Below are 16,245 nucleotides of genomic sequence, written 5' to 3'. Positions count from 1 at the left end.
GTAAATAGATTTATTTTTTAAATCTCTTAGTTATTAATTTTTAAAATATTAATAAATTAGTATTATTTTATTTTGAATAAGCTTGTACGATAAAAACAATTGTTTTATAATAAAACAAAAGGTCATAATGATTTGAAATAAATAATTATTTAAACTGATTTGATAAACTGATTTATTTTTAAATCTCCAACTTCTCAATTTTTAAAATAGTAATAAAGTAATATTATTTTATTTTGGATAAGTTTGATTGAACTGAAACAATTGTTTTATGATAAAACAAAAAGTCACAATGATTTTAAATATATAATTGTTCAAATAATTATAACTAGTTGAACTTGTTCGATAAACAAATTTATTTTTTTAAATTTCTTACTTATTAATTTTTTGAATGTTAATAAAATTATATTATATTATTTCAAATTAGCTTGTATGCTCTAAAAAAAATTGAATAATCATTAATTAAGTATTAATAATAAACAATACTATTAATGGCTATTGAATAAATTATTAATATTATTAATATATTTAATAATCCAATTAAAATTTAACATATATTAATTTTCTATTATAATTATAATAAATATTAATAATTAATTATAATTAATACAAATAAATCTCTTACTTATTAATACGCAATTATTTGAATTATCATACAAATTAACAAATATTAAAAAATGAATATTTTTATGGATCAAGTTTAAATAATTATGACTATTTGAACATTTAAATATTAGTTATTTAATTATCATGGATCAAATAAATAATAGAATAAATTATATTAATTAATAAGCAATTAAATATTTTGAGTAAAAATAATATTAACTAATCAATATTTAGTTAATATATTATAATTTTTTATCATAATAGATATTTTAATATAATATGTTAAATATTAATTATTAAATTTATAAACAATAAATGATTAATAATATAGAACAAGTTCAAATAGTTATGACTATTTGAATAATTATTTATTTAAAATCACTATGGCCTTTTTGTTTTGACATAAAAGAATTGTTTCAATTTATAAAAACTTATCTAGAATAAAATAATACTAATTTCTTAATATTTCCAAAATTAATAAGCAAAAGTTTTAAAAAATAAATTTGTTTATCGAACAAATTTAAAAAGGTAATATTATTTTATTTCAAATAATAATAATAATTTAAAAATAGAATAATTATCTAAATTATTAATATATAAATTGATATATTATAAAATTTCATGTTAATATCGATTATTACTAATATACAAATAATTGCTTATATAGTAACATACTAAATTATTATGAATATTTTTATAATTATTTTATATTAACAATTAATTAATGATTTTTAAATTATACTATCTTATTAATACAAAAATATGATTTGTATTATCATTATTATACAAATCCAACTTATAAAATATTTTAACAATTGTATACATTAAGAATAAAAATATTAAAGTTTTATATAACTACTATTATATATATAAGCAATATATGGGTAATAATAATTTTTATTATTAACTATTTTATTTTATTATAATGTTATAATGATTGTTAATAAATATTTATAATATATATCGTATAATTTAAACAAAAAAACTAATTTAATATAATTAATTAAATTATACATGTCATATGACAAATATATTTCTATTAATATATGTTATTTTTATTAAATAGAAAATTAAAATAATAGATTAAAATAATTACAATTAAATATTTATATTTATAATTTAATTCCTTAAAGTATTAATTTTAATTATATAAATAAATTAGATTTAATATTTAAAATTAATATATATTATAGTATTAAATATAACTAGCAAAAATATATTTAATAATTATTATTAAAATATTCGTTAAATATTTTGAAAATTAATAAATATAATTATTTATTTATTAGTTATATTAAATTAAAATCAATAATTCATATTAATATCTTTATTTTATTATCATACAAGCTTAATCATAATATAATTTATCTTATAATTATGGTTTAATTAATAAAATAATATAATTATTATCCAATAATTGGGTTTAATAAATAAGCATATTGAACAAATAATTTTCTTAATAAAGCTATAATCTATTAAATAATAATGATTAGTTTTAATAATTTAATTAATTTAAATATTAATTAGAACAATTAATTATTACTATATATAATAACTATATTATAGAAGAATAATAATTTTAATAAAAATATTATAATTATTAAAATTATTGATAATAATTAATTAATTATTTTAAATTATCATTTTAAATTAATTTAACAAAATAGCTTTATTTTCTAAAATTTTACTTATTAATTTTTGGAATATTAATAAATTTATATTATTTTATTCAAAATACGCTTGCATGAACAGAAACAATTGTTTTATGATAAAACAAAATGTCATAATGTTTTGAAATAGATAATTGTTTAGATAGTCATAACTATTTCAACTTGATCAATAAGAAACAATTGTTTTACAATAAAATAAAATGTCATAACAATTTGAAATAAATAATAGTTCCAATGGATATTACTATTTGAACTAGTTCGATAAACTAATTAATTTTTTAAATCTTTGGTTTATTAATTTTTAGAATGTTAATATATTAGTATTATTTTATTCCAAATAAACTTACATGAATAAAAACAATTGTTTTATAACAAAACAAAAGATCATAATGATTTGAAATAAATAATTGTTCAAACAATTATAACTATTTGAACTTACTCGGTAAACATTTATTTTTTAAATATTTTACTTATTAATTTCAGAATATTAATTAATTAGAATTATTTTATTCCAAATAAGCTTGTTTGAACAGAAACAATTAGTTTATAACAAAACAAATAGTCATAACTATTTGAATGTGTTTAGAAAATAGCTTTATTTTCTAAAATTATACTTATTAATTTTTGGAATATTAATAAATTTATATTATTTTATTCAAAATGCACTTGCATGAACAGAACTAATTGTTTTATGACAATTATATGTATTCAAATAATATATTAATAATTTAATATTTAATTATTTATCATAATTAATAATTATTTATATCAATTGTATCATTTAATATAATTAATTATATTAATAAACTTATATATCAACAATTAAATAAACTGGTTTGTAAACAAATTTATTTTTTAAATCTCTTATTAATTTTTAAAAGATTAATAAATTACTATTAGTTTATTTTGAATAAACTTGTATGATAAAAAAACAATTGTTATATGACCAAACAAAAGATAATAACAATTTGAAATAGATAATTGTTGAAATGGCCATAACTATTTGAATTGATTCGGTAAATAGATTCACTCTTTAAATCACATACTTATTCATTTTTAGAATATTAATAAATTAGTATTATTTTATTTTGAATAAGCTTACATAAATTGAAACAATTGTTTTTTGACAAAACAAAAGGTCATAACAATTTTAAATAGACAATTGTTTAAATAGTTGTAACTATTTGAATTTGTTCCGTAAACAAATTTATTTTTTAAAACTCTTGCTTATTAACTTTCAAAATATTAAGAAATTAGTATTATTTTATTTTAACAAATAATAATTATAACCTAATTATAATAATTATTTATATTTATATATATATCATATATTACTATTTACTTACTAATTATTATTAGATAATTATCTAATAATTGATTATTAATTTACTTAGTATGGATAATAAATTCTTAATTTATAATTTCATTTAAATATTTAATTGAATTTATATAAGATATTTAAATTTAATTAAAGAGCTTTAACCTTTTAAATTAATAATAATGGATTAATTTTCTTATTAATATTTCTATTTACTTAATTTATTAATTAATCTTAGTAAGAGATTTGTTTACAAAATCTATCTATGGAAGTAATTACTTATTACTTGTTATTTCAAGTAATTAAACTATTAAATATTAATTTAAGGTTAAGATTTTAATCATTTTAAATAAGCATTAATGTTTAATAAATTATATACCATAATTTATTTAACTAATAATATTCATAATTTAAATTAATACTATAAATTTCAAACTATTATAATAATTTATAATATTATATAGATAATATAATTAATTAAATATTAATGATTAGAATATTATTAATATAAAATAATTAATATAATTTTAGTATTACATCAATAATACTTATTTCAAATTATAATTAAATATAAAAATATTTTTATCTCAAATTGTTATGATCATTGTTTTGTCATAAAATACTTATTTTTGTTCAGACAAGCTTATTTGGAGTAAAATATTGCTAAATTAAGAATATTATAAAAATTAATAAGTAAGAGATTTGAAAAATAAATGTTGTCAAATCAGTTCAAATAGTTTGGACTATTAGAACAATTATCTATTTCAAATCATTCTATTCATACAAGCTATTTGAAATAAAATAATATTAATTTATTAACATGCAAAAAATTAATAAACAAGAAATTAAAAAAATAAATCATTTATTGAACAAGTTCAAATAATTATAACTATTTTTATTATAATTATATTATATATTAATAATTATTCATTATAAAATTGTTAAATATTATATTTATGAATTAATTTAAATATAAATTAAGCTAATTTATCCTTAATAATTTAGTAATTATTATTTAAGTTTAATATTAATAAAAATTAAATTTAGTATTTAAGATAACTATATTATTATCTTAATTATTATTAATTATAACATAATAATTAGATTTATTATTATTAATAATAACTTTTAATTTTACGTATATATTTCTATTTTATTTTATTATAATGTTATAATGATTGTTAATAAATATTTATAATATATATTGTATAATTTAAACAAAAGAAATAAAATAATTTAATATAATTAATTAAATTATACATGTCATATTACAAATATATTTCTATTAATATATGTTATTTTTATTAAATAGAAAATTAAAATAATAGATTAAAATAATTACAATTAAATATTTATGTTTATAATTTAATTCTTTAAAGTATTAATTGTTAATTATTAATTTTCTATTTAATTAAATAAATTGATAATTAAAATTAATACTCATTTATTACCTTTTGTTTAGTCATCAAATACTTGTTTCATATCTTACAAGTTTGTTTTAAATAATAATTATTTATTTAACTAAATTATTATAAGGATTTTAATTTTAATTATTAATTTATTATTTTAATACAGTTTATATTAAATTATTTATTAATCTAATAAATCTAATTAATATATTATCTCTTACTTACAATTATAGATAATTATTTATAATTGAATATTAAAGATAATATATAATATTATATATTTTATTAATTAGATAATAAATAACCTATTTAAATATTTTTTATTATTATTTAAAAAAAAGTTAATACTATATTCAATTATTTTTTTATTAATATTATGGTAATAATTAAATTATTAAAACTATAATAGATAATTTTCAATATTTTAATATTAATTAGATAATTGTTCAAATAAGTTTATTATTTAATTTATTAAATAGATAATATTGATATAATTTATTAATTATTTTAATATAAGTTAAGTTTTATAATTTTTTTATAAAACTTATTTAAATTATCGAATAATTTAAATAAGTTTAAAATAATAAACTTATTAAAATTAATAAGTTGAACAAACAATTATTTGAATATTATTCTAATTTAAGTTTAAATAGTTAAGACTATAAGAAATATAATTATCTTTTAAATTAATAATTATCTAAATAATAAGATTTAATAATTTAAACTATTTAAATTTGTTCGGTAAACATATTTATTATTTAAATCTCCAACTATTTCAAAATATTCAATTTATAAAACAAGGGTCATAATTTATTGACATTCAAAAAAATTAATAAGCATGAGATTTGAAAAAATAAATATATTTATTGAACAAGTTCAAATAGTTATGACTATTTCAACAATTATTTATTTAAAATCATTACTAATAATAATATCAATATTAGGCATAATTATTCAAATAAATTACAATTGTTATTAAATAACAAACTCTTTATTATTATTTTGATTGAATTATATTAATAAGTTTAAATATTATTGACTTTTAGGTATTTGTTAATTAACATTATAATATTTTAAATTTTTAAATATATTATAATTTAAAATGTTAATTATTTTAAATATATAATATATATTTATTATAATTTAATTACTAATAATAATATTAATGATTATTAATATAATTTGATAATTATATATTATACATTCATTTTACTACATACTAATAAAATTTATTAGTACAAATGAATAGATAACTTGCTTATCAATATTATTAATTAATAACTACTAAATTATTAGTATTATAATTCTAATAGTCTATTTATAGTGTAATTAGTTAACTTAATATTAAAATAAATTAATTGTAATATAATTTGATTACATATATTTAATTATTATAAAATTATTAACTAATTTAATTGTAATAAATTTATTAATAAGCATATTAAATTTATTTAATAAAATTTATAAACCCTAAATTAGTATTATTTAAGCATATATAAATAAGCTGCTTTTATTATAAAATTTAGGGGTCTTCTTAATAAATTATTAATATTAATATCTAATAGCTTTGCCAGTCCCTTTGTGTGGCACTCACATAGTGCCTGAGGTAGACCTTTAACAATCCATTCACTAGTTTGGTCTACCCATCAGTTTGCAGATGCATGCTAGTAGAAAAGTTCAAGTCTGACCCCAACAACTTAAACAACTTAGTCCAAAACAAATAATAATTATTAATTATTTATCTATTAATTAAGATAATTTAGTAGTAATGCTAATTTATTAATATTCTAAAAATTAATATTAATTTTTATATAAATTAATATAAAAGCATAATTAAATATTTAAACTTAATAATTAATATTCATTATTAATTATTTAAATTAATTAATATATAAAAGTAATTTAAATATAATATAAATATTTAATTGAGAAGGCTAAGATTATCATCTTATAAATTCTTATTTATTTTAATAATTCTAAATATTTCAAATATTATAATTAACATAATATTTGATATATAATAATATAATTATATATTAGTTAAGGTCATAACTTAATTATTTTATTAATATATTAATTATGTAATATATTTCATAGACTAATTGATATTATAAATATATGACTATTAATATAATTCATAATAAATAAATTATGCAAGCTATTTATTTAATTATTAAATATAAATAATTATTTATTTAATATTTATAAATCTATCCTTAATTAATGTATAGTCACAAGCTTCGTCATATTTCCAATTGAAGCATATGTTATATATATAATTATGTATATATATAACAATTGATTACTTTATTAATAGCATTATTAATAAGGATTAATAATATTAATAAAAAAATAATATTAGTTTAATTAATTATTAATATAAAACAGAATAATTATTCAAAAAATTATATGAATAATAAATTTAATAATATGATTAACAGATTAATTAAATAGTTATGTCCATTTGAATAATTATCTATTTGAAAACATTATGACTTTTTGTTTGTCATAAAACAATTGTTATTAATAATTTGTATATTAAATAATTATTAATAATTTTTGATTGAAATAATTATTAATATTAAATAAACTAATTTATTATATATAATTGAAATTTTTAATTGAATTATAATTAATAATATATCTATTAAAAATATATTATTAATATATTTAATATTATTCTATTATATACGCAAATTATAAATTATATAAACAATTGTAATTTATCTAATAATTAAATTTTTAATTATATAAGTAAATAGTAATGTATATTAATATATAACAATAATAAATAAATTATTAATGTATAATAATTTAATTTATAATATTTATTTAAATTTAATAAATAAATAACAATTATTATTAATTAAATAGTCATATTTATTTTAATTAATAATTAAATATTTAATTAATAATTGTTACTATTTTTTATAAATTATAATTAGTTATAACATTATAATACCTATAATAATAATAGTATATAATTAAATAATAATAATAATAATTAATTATAAGTACTATAATAATTAGTAATAATCTTAAACTATTATATATCATTATTATTAAATTAATTATATTAATTAAACTATTAATATAATACATTATTTTATAATTAACAATTATACTTATTAATTGTATAACGATTAATATAATTAATTTAATAAACAATTAGTTTTAAATCTAATCATATAAAATAACAATATATTATTGAACAAAATTCAAATTTATTAACAAATTATTAATTTAGTATGATTTGAAATAAATAAATATTCAAATTGTTATAACTAATTGAACTTGTGGTAAATAGATTTATTTATTAAACTTCCTATTAATTTTTGAAATATTAAAAAAAGTAATATTATTTTATTTCGAAAAAACTTATATGAACAAAAACATTTGTTTTAAGACAAAACAAAAGGTCATAATGATTTAAAATAGATAATTATTCATATCGCCTTAACTATTTGAATTGGTTCGGTAAAAAATTTATTTTTTAAATCTATCAGTTATTAAATTTCATAATATTACTAGATTAGTATTATTTTATTTTGAATAAGCTTATATGAAGATAAATAATTATTTTATGACAAAACAAAAGGTTGATTGGAAATATATAATTGTTCAAATAATCATAACTATTTGAATTGATTCGATAAACAAATTTATTTTTTAAATCTCCAACTTATTAATTTTTCAAATATTAATAAGTTAGTATTATTTTATTTTGAATAGGCTTGTATGATGAAAAACAATTGTTTTATGACAAAACAAAAGTTTATAATGATTTGAAATAGATAATTGTTTAAATGGCCATAATTATTTAATTGATTTATGTTTTAAATCTCAAACTTATCAATTTTTATAATATTAATAAAGTAATATTATTTTATTTCAGATAAACTTTTATGAACTGAAACAATTATTTTATGATAAAATATAAGGTCATAATGATTTTAAATAGATAATTATTCAAATAGTTAAAAATATTTGAACTTGTTCGGTAAATAGATTTTTTTTCTAATTTCTTACTTAATAATTTTTTGAATGTCAATAAATTAGTATTATTTTATTTCAAATAAGCATGTATGAGTTGAAGCAATTATTTTATGACTAAACAAAAGGTCAAAACGATTTGAAATAGATAATTGTTTTAATAGTCTTAACTATTTGAACTGATTCAACAAACACATTTATTTTTTAAATCCTTACTTATTAATGTTTAGAATATTATTAATTTAGTAATATTTTACTCTGAATAAGCTTGTTGAACATAAATTAAATGTTTTAGGAATATTATATTATAATAATTAATGACTATAATATATCATTAGTATATATTAAAACAATTGTTTCTGTTCAAGCAAGCTTATTTTGAATAAAATAATTAAATTAATTAATATTTCAAAATTTAAAAAGTAAAAATTTAAAAAATAAATTTGTTTTTTGAACATGTTCGAATAGTTCTAACTATTGAACAATTATTTATTTCAAATAGCTATGATCTTTTTGTTTTGTGATAAACCAATTGTTTGTATCCATACAAGCTTATTCTGAATAAAATAATTAAATTTATTAATATTCCAAAATTTAATAAGTAAAAATTAAAAAAAAAATTTGACCATGTTCAAATAAATCTGACCTTTTTGTTTTGTGATGAACCAATTGTTTTGTTTATAAAAGCTTATTCAAAATAATTTAAATTAATATAATTTACTATATTATTAGTATATAGATTAACAAGCTTTATAATCCTTAAATAGTGAAATAATTATTCAATTATTAATATTAATCATATATATAATTAATTTAATATATATTTATAATAATTAACTGTAGTTCATATTTTTACCATACTTATAATAAATTTATAATATGATATATAAATGATTAAATTAGTATTATTTTATTCTAAATAAAATAGTATGAACAGAACCAATTGTTTGATGATAAAATAAAAGGTTATAATGATTTGAAATGGTTTGGTAAGCATATTTTCTTTTTAAATCTCTTACAGATTTATTTTTTAAATATTAATAAAATAATATTATTTTATTTCAAACAAACTTATATTAACAAAAACAATTGTTTTATGACAAAACAAATCTTTAAATATTATTACTTTAAAATAGATTTGAAATTAAATATTTAATTTTTAAATTAAACAAATTTAAACTTAAATAAGAATAATATTCAAATAGTTATGAACATTTGAATTATAAGATCTCAAATATAAAAAATTAATAACTAAGAGATTTAAAAGGTAATATTTTTCTAATTATTTAGGTGTTGTTTTATGACAACTGAATTAAAAAACTTTTAATAAGTTTAAATTACAAAAGGTATGATTCAAATTTATTAACAAATTATTTACGAATTGAAATACATAAATGTTCAAATTGTTATAACTAATTGAACTAGTATGGTAAACAGATTTATTTATTAAATCTCTTATTAATTTTTGAAATATTAATAAATTAATATTGTTTTATATTGAACAAATTTATATGAACAAAAACATTTGTTTTACGATAAAACAAAAGGTCATAACAATTTGAAATAAATAATTATTCATATAGCTTTAACTATTTGAATTGGTTCAGTAAACAAATTTATTTTTTAAATCTATCAGTTCTTAAATTTCATAATATTACTAGATTAGTATTATTTTATTTCGAATAAGCTTGTATAAAGATAAATAAGTATTTTATGACAAAACAAAAGGTTATAGCGATTGGAAATATATAATTGTTCAAATAGTCAAACTATTTGAACTGATTCAATAAACAAATTTATTTTTTAAATCTTCTGCTTATTAATTTTTTAAATACTGATAAATTAGTAGTATTTTATTATGAATAAGCTTGTACGACGAAAAACAATTGTTTTATGACAAAACAAAAGTTCATAATGATTTGAAATAGATAATTGTTTAAATGGAATTATTATCTTATATATACTTAATTAATCTAATAAAATAATATTAATATATTATAAATAAGTTAATAGTTAATAATTTATTATATAAATTTATAAATCTCTTACTTATTTAGTATTAATTATAATTAAGTTTTGAATATGTTAAAGATATATTCATTATATAAACATATTTATTATTAATATGACTAAATGAAAGAATTATTAATAATTTATTAAATAAATTTATGAAAAAATAAATATTATTAATTTATTATATATAATATAAAAAATATATTATATATTATATATTCAAATAATATATTTAATTATTATTATATATAATAATTATAATCATTAATTTTATTAATTATAAGTAATACTCTTTTATAATAATATTATTTGAATAATATCTTATACATTATATTTAATAATACAAATAGTTAATAATTAATTATATTAATAATAATAATTATCTATTTTAATTATCGATAATTTATCATAAAAGATCAAATATACATTTTAAAATATTTATGATTATTTTTAATAATTATTTAACAAAATTCATAAATTATATTATTATTTCATAGCTTATTTATTAATAAATATCAATAATTAAATAATAAAAATTAAATATTTTAATTTAAATATTTAAAATTTAAAATTTTTAATTATTAACATTCAAAAAATTAAAAAGCAAAAGATATGAAAAAATAAATCTGTTTACCGATCAAGTTCAAATAGTTATGACTATTTGAACAATTATTTATTTAAAATCATTATGACCTTTTGTTTTGACAAAAAATAATTGTTTCAGTTCATAAAAGCTTATCCAAAATAAAATAATACTAATTTCTTAATATTTCAAAAATTAATAAGTAAGAGTTTAAAAAAATTAATTTGTTTACCGAACAAATTCAAATAGTTATGACTATTTGAATAATTATCTATTTAAAATCATTATGACCTTTTGTTTTGTCATAAAACAATTGTTTCAATTCATACAAGCTTATTCGAAATAAAATAATAGTAATTTATTAATATTCTAAAAATTAATAAGTGATTTAAAAAATGATTCTGTTTACCAAATTAGTTCAAATAATTATGACTATTTCAACAATTATCAATTTGAAATCAATATTACCTTTTGTTTGGTCATATAATAATTGTTTTTTATCATACAAGCTTCAAAATAAAATAATACTAATTTATTAATCTTTCAAAAGTTAATAAGTAAGAAATTTAAAAAATAAATTTATTTATCGAACCCGTTTAAATAATTATGACTATTTGAACAAATGTATAGTTTAAATCAGTTATTTAAAAAATAAACCTTTTTTGTTCTATCATAAAACAATTATTCATGTTCATACAAGCTTATTCGAAATAAAATAACACTAATCTAATAATGCTTTGAAAATTAATAACTAAGAGATTTTAAAAATAAAATTGTTTGATGAACCAGTTTAAATAGTTAAGATTATATGAACAATTATCTATTTTAAATCATTATGACCTTTTGTTTTGTCATAAAACAATTTTTTCAATTCATACTAGCTTATTCAGATTAAAATAAAATGAATTTATTAATATTTCAAAAATTAATAAGAGTTTTAACAAATAGTTTTGCTTACCTAACCGGTTCAAATAATTATGATTATTTGAATAATTATTTATTTCAAATAATTATGACCTTTTGTTTTGTTATAAAACAAATGTTTTTGTCCATATAAGTTTGTGCAGAATAAATTAATACTACGCTATTAATATTTTAAAAATTAATAAAAGATCTAAAAAATAAATCTCTTTAGATATTTATTAATTAATATAACCACTATGGATATAATTATTATAATTATTTGAATTGATTTGATAAACTGATTTATGTTTTAAATCTCTAACTTATCAATTTTTATAATATTAATAAAGTAATATTATTTTATTTCAGGTAAGCTTTTATGAACTGAAACAATTGTTTTATGATAAAATATAAGGCATAATGATTTTAAATAGATAATTGTTCAAATAGTCAAAAATATTTGAACTTGTTCGGTAAATAAATTTTTTTTCTAATTTCTTACTTAATAATTTTTTAAATGTTAATAAATTAGTATTATTTTATTTCAAATAAGCATGTACGAGTTGAAGCAATTATTTTATGACTAAACAAAAAGGTCAAAATGATTTGAAATAGATAATTATTCTAATAGTTTTAGCTATTTGAACTGATTCAGCAAACACATTTATTTTTTAAATTCTTACTTATTAATGTTTAGAATATTACTAATTTTGCAATATTTTACTCTGAATAAGCTTGTTGAATAGAAATTAAATGTTTTAGGACAAAACAAAAATCATAACAATTGGAGATAAATAATTGTTCAAATAGTCATAACTATTTGAACTGATTCGGTAAAGAGATTTACTTTTTAAATCTCTTATTAATTTTCAAAATAGTAATAAAATAGTATTATTTATTACTATTAGTTATTCAGAAGTTATTTATAATACTTGGACTCATACTCTGTGAATTTGTTACTCAGGTAATAAATAACTTTCTCTTTCTTACCGGATTCATCTTGTAATTTAAATAAATTTGTATTTCTAATCTAATATTTATTTAATTATCTATTACTTATTAATATTACTATAATTATATAATATAATTAATAAATACTAAGTATATTATTTCAATATATAATAAATTAGATTAATAAGTAAGATATTTATTCTAATACTTATTTAATTCATTATAATATACAAATAAAAAATTAGATTAATTTATATATAATATTATAACAAAATTAATATAGTTTTGTTAATAATTATTGTTAATATTTATTTAATTATTATTTCAATAATTTAAATATAGTTTCTATTAATATTTGATATATATTATTAAATTAATATAGTTAATATTATCAAATAATAATATTAATTATTAATATTATTAATATTTAAATTAATAATATAATTTATTTATATTACTAGATTTACTCTCGGATTATACAATTAAATTACTATATAATATAAATATATTAGTAACAAATAAAATATAATTAATATTAATAAATATTATTAATAAATTAATAAAATATTATTTTGTAAAGTAGTACTATCGATTAGTACCTCTTAAATAGTTTATTGCTGTCAGTATTAATAATTAATAAATAATTAATAATTATTTAACAATTTAATATATAATATTAATATAATTAATATTATAATTTTTAATATAATAATTTTAAATAATCAATTAAATCTTTTATATTTAATTATTAATAACCTTTAATTATAATTAATTTACTTAAAGTATTATTTAATTATTAAATATAATTAATTAAATTAAATTAAATATTCTATTAAATATTTAATAATAAAATTTTCTTATTATTATTATGCTATTAATTAATTATCTTAATTAATAATATTATATTATTATATTATTTTTTTATAATAAATAATTATAATTTATTATAACTAGCAAACAACTATATATAAATTATTTTATATATAATAGTATCATAACTTGATAATATTATAACTATTATAATATTATTATTTGATAATATTAACTATAATAGTTGTATTTATTAATAACTAATAATTATTATAAATATCTTATAAATTTTTAGTAAATATTATTAATAATTTATAATATTTGATTTATAGTATAATATAATATTATATAATTTATAGTTTAATATAAACTATAAGTAACAATTTATAGTATGACTAGAATAATATAATATATTATGATAATAATTAATATTATTAATTAATATTTTATAATTAATTTATAATTTATATTATAAATTATTAAATATAATATATTATGATTTATTAATAATATAATTAAAATATTTAATTAATAATTAGTTATAATTAGTTTTATGAATAACTTAAGTTAGCTTTATAGGTGAGATGGTGATCCAAGAGAGGGGTGAATTGGATTTCTCCAAATTCTTCCCAAACAAATGATTTTAATATAATTGAATGGAAATTAAAACAATAAACACTTTTGATGAAAATATAATGCTAACAATAACAATTAATGAACCTAAAATCAAATATAAACAACAATAAATTGTAAAGAAATAGGGATAGAGAAATCAAACACAATGATTTATAGAGGTTCGATCCTTCTCTACAAAGCACCTATGTCCTCTCTCTTGGTTGTCCACACCAAGACTTCAATCCACTAACTGAAGAAAAATTCTTACAAAATACAAGCCTATCTTGTACTAAATCTCTATCTTTTTCTCAAGGCTTAGATACCAACCTCTACCCTTACAATATCAAGAGGATATCTCACCTCTTGTTCTCTTCCACCATTGTATATCAAAGGTAATTCTGCAAACAATTGAACAACCTCTTTAAGGCTAAGTGTTTGCTAAGTTTAAGTACAATAAAATGATTAATGAACAATAAATATAATTTGGATACAATAAATACAAAGATATGGACTTTGAAGCTCTAAAAACTCTTGATTCTTTGAGAGAATGAAAATATAGCTTATTGGCTGTTGCTCTCTTGATTCATTAATCCTCTTGGTGTGTTGGAGTGCCTAATTTATAGAAAAATGAAGAAATAGCTGTTGGGGAAGCTTGGAGTGAAGAAATGCCCTTTGGAATCATGAAAAAGTAGTCATTGGTGTGCTTGTGCCCAGAATTGATCGATCCCTTGCTTGAGGGGATTGATTGGTTCATGTTTTGAACCATTTTTCACTTGAAAACAGCCTAACCGATCGATCCCTTTTTGTAGGGGATTGATTGGTTAATGGGGTGATCCATCCCCTATGTGGAGAGATCGATCCCTTTTCTGGATTTTCAGTCTTGGGAGCATTCTGTTTGAAAAAGCAATCGATCCCTTCTAGAGGGGATCGATCTTGTCTATGCTGGGTGGTAGTATCCTATTTTGCACTCTGCTTGCTAATTTGATCATATCTTAAGTTATACAAATCCAAATTACAAACCGTTTAAATATTTAGAAACTAGACTTAAAAGCTTTCTATCCATATGAAGATCATCACCTAATTCACTGTGTACGAATTATAGTGAATTTTCAAATCTACCCCTTGTGCAGTTTTTAGACAACTGTAGTGTGTTTAATAAAAATTCAAAATCTTTTCTTAGAAAATTTAGATTTAGATTTTGTTTGATCCATTAGAAAGTAGACTCAAAGATATTTCCAACCATATAAAATTTAAATATTAAGACTTTGTGAATTAATACAGAAAAATAAAATAATTTCAATGTTGGAAAACTTTGTTCTTGTAAAACAGCTTTCTTAAATTAATCTATTTATGAAAACCAATATTATCAAAATTATA

The sequence above is a fragment of the Durio zibethinus genome, chromosome 26 (assembly GCF_047325235.1).
Source record: "Durio zibethinus cultivar Kanyao isolate XHJ-2024 chromosome 26, ASM4732523v1, whole genome shotgun sequence".
In the NCBI taxonomy this organism is placed as follows: Eukaryota; Viridiplantae; Streptophyta; class Magnoliopsida; order Malvales; family Malvaceae; genus Durio; species Durio zibethinus.
This window is presented reverse-complemented; position numbering follows the sequence as displayed.